Here is a 7,441-nt window from a genome sequence, read left to right on the forward strand (position 1 = left end):
TGTGCTGTAGTGGGAAAGTCATAAAAGTCTGTGAATATATTAGGCTACATATAAACATAAAGCACTGGATCCTCTATATGATAATAGGCCTAGTTCTCATATGCATTTAAAATATAATATGTATAATATACAACTCATATATACATGGATCTTCAACAGTAGAATGAAAAAGAAAAATGCACTGATACTGATGATATACCATTACGTTGTTTCAGTGTGTCGGTTCCCCACAACCTACATCTGAATTTTATTTATTTATTTATTTATTTTTTTTGCATCTTGACAAACCTTTATTATTTTATGTTCCAGGACAGCAGTAATAAAGTGTCTGTGAAATGGTTTTCATCACCAAATTCACCACTCTGCTATAATTTTCATACATAATTCCATTCATCCAGTATTCACTGTTTAAGCTGATCATATTTGGCTGATGTGTTTGCAGTACAAAGCCTTGTCCTGAACCCAGAGGTTGTGTTAAGCACGTTGTGGGGAAAATAATATTTGCCCAGAGGCAATGGGTTTTTGAAAATTCTTCTTATTTTGGCCAAATGCCTTCCCTGTTGTCAACATAAGAGTCGGTGCTTTGGGAAGGGATATCCATGTGTTTAAAAATTCACTGCTTTAAACTGGGTCAATCTGAAGCAATCAGAACAAACCCTTCATGGTGTATAAGGAGACAATCGAGATGTTCTTAAGCTTTAATGCTGCAGTTCAACACAGAAGAGAAAGACTAGAATCTAAAGTGGTGATAAACTTCAGTTTAATTACCTGCTTTGTACGTGTATTAGACCATACCAATGCTAATCTAAACCACAAAATTACAGTTTTACACTATTATGTTCTGTCATTTAACACTTATAATCTTTTTTTAATTCCTGAAGTGAGACAGTTTTACGTGCACTGTACCATTTAGTTGTGTTTCTGCTGGTAAGTTGTTTTGCAGTAGTAAAGAAAACTGCAGGAAAAACCAGAGGAGGAGATGAAATGAAATCGTTTGTTTGATCTACAAAGCTGGTGCTCTATTTCATCTGATTATAATGCAGCAAACTACAGAGAGAACCAGTCTTAACTTCTTTAAAGGGCCAGATTATCTTATTATTCCATATTTCATACACTACAATACAGTGTTACATGGACAAATGCAAATTGTTGGGATTGAAGATCACCACAATCTGTGATGTAACACATCCCAGTATGTTAATTCTATTTTCAGAAGACACGGAGCCCATTTTATATTATATCAGACCAAGTCTCCTAAAATGATTATCCTACAACTATAACTTTAAATTTTACAAATGCTGTCATACCCATTTTGCCCTTATTGAGCCTTCATGGTGTAGATTATTGTGACTTCACTGTGTGTGAAAGGGCTCGAGACAACATCATGGAGATAGTTCTCTAGCATTCACAGACACTGATCTTCAGGGATAGTAATTTCAATTAATGTCGCAGGATTAGTCATATAATTATGTCACTAGAGACCTACTGTATATGTGGCAGGTAGATGAGCTTCCTAATGTGATGCTTATTGGATGTTGTTGAAGGATCCGCTACTAATTAAGGAGTTTCGGGCATCAGCGTCTTGTTTCTGATTGATGCTGTGGGGGGAAAAAAATCAGCAGACCAGTTGATCATTTCTGATAAAGAAACAGCTGCTGTTTTCCTCTAGACTTTGCAAGTGTATATAAATCCTGACGGGTATTACCATAAAATATTTGAAATGTCTCGAAAACATGGCATTACATCTTACTGCAAGTGTTTTATCAATCAAAGTGAAAGACCTTTAGTTATTTATTATTAAACGACCAGTAGGACATTTGGGCAAATGTGCTTATTTACTTCCTTGCTGAGAGTTATAAGAGAAGATTGATACTTCTTTGATGCGTCCACACTAAATATAAATCTACTGCCAGCGGCTGATCAGCTAAGCTTTGCCTAGAGCCTGGAAATGGAGAAACGGCTGGTCTGGTTCTATCCAAAGGTACCAAAATCCATCTAATGGCACCGTGAACATAGAGCAACTAATTAGCATGTCATAGCTCATATTTGAAATGTGCTCAATAATGAAGTGTATACAGGGCAGTTGTGTTTTTATTCAGAAAGATAAATGTACAGTCATTCAGGACAAGTCAGAAAAACATCCAAGTTTCAAAATCCCAAAAGAATTTAATTCTGTCATCATGTACCATTTCATGGCAAGTCCTAAATCAAATGAAAAGTAATCAGCTTGAAAAGGACCCCTCTAAGCCACTTTCAAGAATACTCTGCTGTTTAAAGTCACATTCGTTGTCCACTGTGCCCTTGAATTGTAAATTACAACGAACAGGTTCATAATGTAATATGCACTCCCAGTCTTTATCATCTACTCCACAATGGGGTGGAAAACAAACGAGCTGAACAAAACAAATGAAAAGCACCTCTCGGCAAAGCAGTCACAGGACTTTGAAGTTATCTAACATGTCTTCAGAGAGACTGACTTTGATGTTCAGAAAACTCTTCTCAAACAGCGACACATTCCCCTGAAAATAATTGTCAAACGTGTTCCTGCGCACATTGACTGCCCTGCAGGCAGCATAGGCATGAACCCCTGCTTATTCTTTGTTCTAAATTTCTAACTGTTTTGAAAACTCTCATTGTTTGGTGTCATGAGTTTTCCCTCATGGTGCAAGAAGTTCACAACTGAATACTTAATAATGATGTCATCCATAGTGTCCATGTAACAGTTTGCACGAGAAGTTTGTGAAACAAACAGACGTTTCAGTCTTCAGCTGAGTTCATTTGGAGCCTACATTGTGGACTCCATAATGCTACTGTAAGAAAAACATGTAACGAAAACACTACAAGTGCAATGAGCACAGATGCAAAACTTTGCTCACAGCTCAGCTCCTATGTTGATGTTCCTCCGAAGCCCCAATTATATACATTTTGAAAGTTTTTCTCATTCTTCTCTACCTCCGCTAACATGAATTCAGTGTGGGCCCTTGTCACATATCATCCCACTTTCTCTTAAAGTCTTTGCCATGTGTGCTTGCCTAGTGACGCTTTCTGTCAAGGCAAAATGTTCAAAACTAATCAAAACTTAAGCAAAAATAGGAAAGGTAGGGGAAAATCCTACTTTTCCTCTTTCTTCTAAGTGCACCATGAACATCTGATCATACTATATTTCTGTCCTCATATGGAGGACCCTGGTGTCCTACATCTACAGTGTCTCCATGTCCTTCCCAGCACAGCCATGATGTATTTACATTTCATTGCCCTTTTTTGCATCAGTGACAGCAGTGGCAGGGGAGAATTTAGCTCATATTTTATTAAACCAATCTGCAGCTATCGCGCTTGACTCAGAAACTTGGCAGGTCGTCTTGAAATGGGTACTTTTTAATTCATTATTTACAATTTCCCAGTGACACATGCACACACACACACACACACACACAGATATGACAGGGGATACTCTGTGTGTGTGTGAGATGCGTCTGAATTCTATTGAGCCAAGCGAGAAGATGTGCCCAGGCGCTGTGTCAGTCTGTGTGTGCTCGTGTACATGCGGGTGGGGGTATTTTTAATTTGGATCCCCTGGTCCACATTCAATCCATTTTTTTCTTTTATTTGGTCACTAATGAGGCTCCTATCTCAGTTAAAAGAAAAGAAAATTCTTTCAACTATCATTGCAGTCATGGAAGTTGTTTATTAGAATTAAGTCATTGAGAAATAGACACCGTTTATGTTGCATCATTTAGTTGTATTAACCTTCAAATAATATTATTTTGCTGTTGGACTCTGGATATGTTATATCTCCAACACCTCAGACTTCTCATTTTGAATGTCTGTGAAATGACCTCTTTAGTTGTAATGTGGTAAAGTGAAACACAATATCTTCATAGCAGCCTAAGCTCAATGACTCATGCAGTATTAGCGTTGCTGCTTCCGCTCAGCATGCAGGGGCAGTTGTAGTTGTTTTCACATGCACATTATGCTTGTTGATGCCTCAAGACGTTTTTTTTTTCTCCTTCAGTTTCATCCAAGCCTCGACTGATGTTGCAGTGAGTTGCGTGAGCCAACTTTGACCCTTGATGTTTCTGTGAATAGGTCTCAAATAAGCTTGTTCTCCCTCTTTCTCTGCAGGCGGAGCACCATAATGACCAGTCTGGATCAGAGCCCATTTACCTGATGTGTCAGTGCGAACCGGCCGCCTGTGTTTCTTTCCATGTAAAGCTTTCCTCTCTTTTGTGTGTGCCAGAATTCTTGAATAGCACTGCAGCAATGCTGACAAAATAGTTACCTACCTCACCCCTCCACACACACACACACACACACACACACACACACACACACACACACACACACACACACACACACACACACACACACTTCCTTTCTCTTTATGGATTCAAAGCCAGTCTTCTCTGGCTCCTTTGTTCCCCACTCCAGGCTGGGCTCAGATCCTCTCTGCTCTCTGTAAGCCTGCTCTGCTCTGTCATCAGGATTACAGGCTGTGCAGTAGCAGATTAATGACTGACAACTCTACACTCCTGCACGGCACACACAGAGCGTGTGCCTAGATGTGAGGCAGAGAGGAACAACTGCGGGGGAGATAATGCATTGTGTTGGTCTGAGAACAATATGTTAGCTGTGTGATTGTGTGTGTGAAGCTGAATTATGTGGTTGCAGGAATGTGAGTGCGTGTGCAGTAGGCTTTGCGTGTAAATGTGTTGCGTATTTTGAAGCGGTGGTACGTGCAGCAAAAGCTTTTCAAATTCTACACCTCAGTGCAGCACAGCAGGACGGAGAGTTATGTTGGTGAACATGTGGTCTCTGTTAAACAAGCTTAGGTGTTTGTCTGTGTGCATGCTCATATGCATGTGTACTCATGTCTTGAGAGTGCAGCAAGAAAAGGCAGTTACAAGTCCAGGACATAAGTGAGTATGAACTCCTGCTGGACATTGATGCCTGAAACATCTATTCCCTCCAATGATTCTTCCCAACAAAGACAAAAAAACAAAAAAGCAAAAGTCTGTTTGTAACTGCTTTGTTTGAGGCAAAGTGGAAACTGGCAGTAGTTGTACAAATCCAAACAAACAGGCAAAAAAAAAAACTGAGAGCTAACACGTTCTGAAGTTTGGTATGAATTAGGACAGAATCTCATGCCACCTCAGAGCCTCACAGAAGCAGCTTATGTGTGTCATGAATTACTAAGTAGTAATATTTGGGGCTTCTCGCAGCCATCAAACAGCTGAGGCTTAATTTGCTGAGACCTGCCCTGGAGTGTCCAGGAAAGTGGGCTGTCTGAGCTGCCATCTGAGGACTGAGAAGCTTCTGTTATTTGCATTCAGTTGCCATATCTTAGAAATACAAAAAATGGTTTGTGGTATATTAGAGTTCAACATTCATTTATTTATTTATTCTAAAACTGACTGATGATAATTTCCAGAGGTGGAAAGTAGAAACTCGGAAACATATTTACTCAAGTCCTACATACTTAAGTGCTATGTGGACCTGTTAGAGCACTTCCATTTTATGTCATATTATAGCTCTAATTAAAGGTGCAATGAGTAAAATGTGAAAGATTTAGCGGCATCTAGTGGTGAGATTGCAGAATTCAACCTTCTAACCATCCCTCACATCCCACATCCCTGTTATCAGGTGAGAGGGAGGGTACGACGGCCATCACTTTAAAAACAAAACACAATTCCCTGTCCTAGAGCCAGTTTGTCCATTCTGAGCTACTGTAGAAACATGGTGACGCTACTTGGCCGCCTCCATGAAAGGAGACCAGCTTCCTAATGCGCACTAACAATTGACAATATTAATCAATACTATATTCCATTATGGCTAATAAATCGCTTTAAATGCTAAACACTGAACCTTTAACTAGATTTGTAAATATTGTAGTGTTTATTCCCCTACATTCATCACTACACTACTGATGGTTACTAGTTACTTTTGAGATTATGATTCCACATAAAGACAGAAATAGACAGTGCTATTTATAAAACACACTGCATTATTAAAGATTAAACCAGTGGTTCCCAACTTTTTGGCTTTTTCTCAAAAAAAAAAAAAGATATTATATTGGGGCCTCTCATGTCTTAGATGATAACAGTTCCACCAAATATTTGTAGAGGAGAACTTTGTTTTTTCTTACTTCCTCTCCCATTGATCATCTCCTGACCCCTTAGATTTATATCTGACCCTTTGGAGGGAGACCAAAACTACTTCGGGAACCACTGGACTAAACTAAAGAAGTAAATGGTGCACCAGAAGAGATTTAAACATGTGACAGTGATGTAACACTTACAGGGGGCATTTTTCTGTAGAATGAGTAGTTGTGCTTTTGATCTCCTCGTTACATTTTACTGAATTATTATGAAGAAAATGTAGGATTTATCATGTAGGACTTGTAATTGAGTACTTTGTAAATGCAGGTAAATCTGCAATGACTGATTTTTGGGCAACTTGATTGAAAGCTGAAACATACCAGAACCTTTTAATATCTGGCTCTTTAGCTGCTAAACCCACTGTTTTCCACAGATAGTCTGTGTCTGTTAGCTGTTTGGTGCTGAGCAGTCTGGGTACAACTACCTGCTGTGGCCTAAAAACACAGTGTGAGTGATGGGAGTGAACCAAAGAGTAAAGTTGTGGGCAGGACATCAAAGCCATAAGCTGAAACTCACTGTAAAGCATCAGAAAGTGAAGGAGGGCTGCAGATTTAGTGATAACTCTCTGAGGGTCTTTCACTACAGATGCCTCCTTTCACATTACATTGTCATTTCATCCATTGTTTTATAGAAAAATATCTTTTTCCACCATTGACAATGGCTTGAACTTTGTTAAACCCAGAACGACAACACACACCAGTCAGCTGTGGTAAAATACTTTTATAGAGCAGTAATCCATATCTGAAATATAGCATCCAAGCAGATTAGCTCTGATATGTACAGAATTCACCTCACCCATTTTCTCAATTTAAATTCTGTATGCTTCTATGTTACTGTATCAGTTTGTGTGTGTGTTTGTATGTGTGTTGTATGTGCATGTGGACAGTATAGAAGTTTTCCATCAATTACAGGTTATTAAAAGTTTTAAATACAGATCATAATAATTCTTTTTAAATGTCTCTGCATATAAAAGCTGGTGTTCTGACCCTCATTAGTCCATTAATGAAGATGAATTCTTCCTCTGCCTTTTTCTCTTTTTGCCCATAAACTTTGTTCATTTCATCTTTTATACTAGAAATATGCTCCATTCTCTGCTGTATTGCCTGTTATACTGTGCCCCTTGCTCCATTCCACTTGCTGTATATTCTCTTTATATCTCTTAATTGCTTCCTAACTGTGAGTCATTTTGTGGACTGAACTTTTGCTTTTATTTGACTTCAGCACTTTTACTTCCCTGCACCAGTATCAAACCCGTAAGCGCTGAAGAGGCATTTCAAGAGCAGCAA

Source organism: Mastacembelus armatus, chromosome 12 (assembly GCF_900324485.2).
Source record: "Mastacembelus armatus chromosome 12, fMasArm1.2, whole genome shotgun sequence".
NCBI classification, from domain to species: domain Eukaryota; kingdom Metazoa; phylum Chordata; class Actinopteri; order Synbranchiformes; family Mastacembelidae; genus Mastacembelus; species Mastacembelus armatus.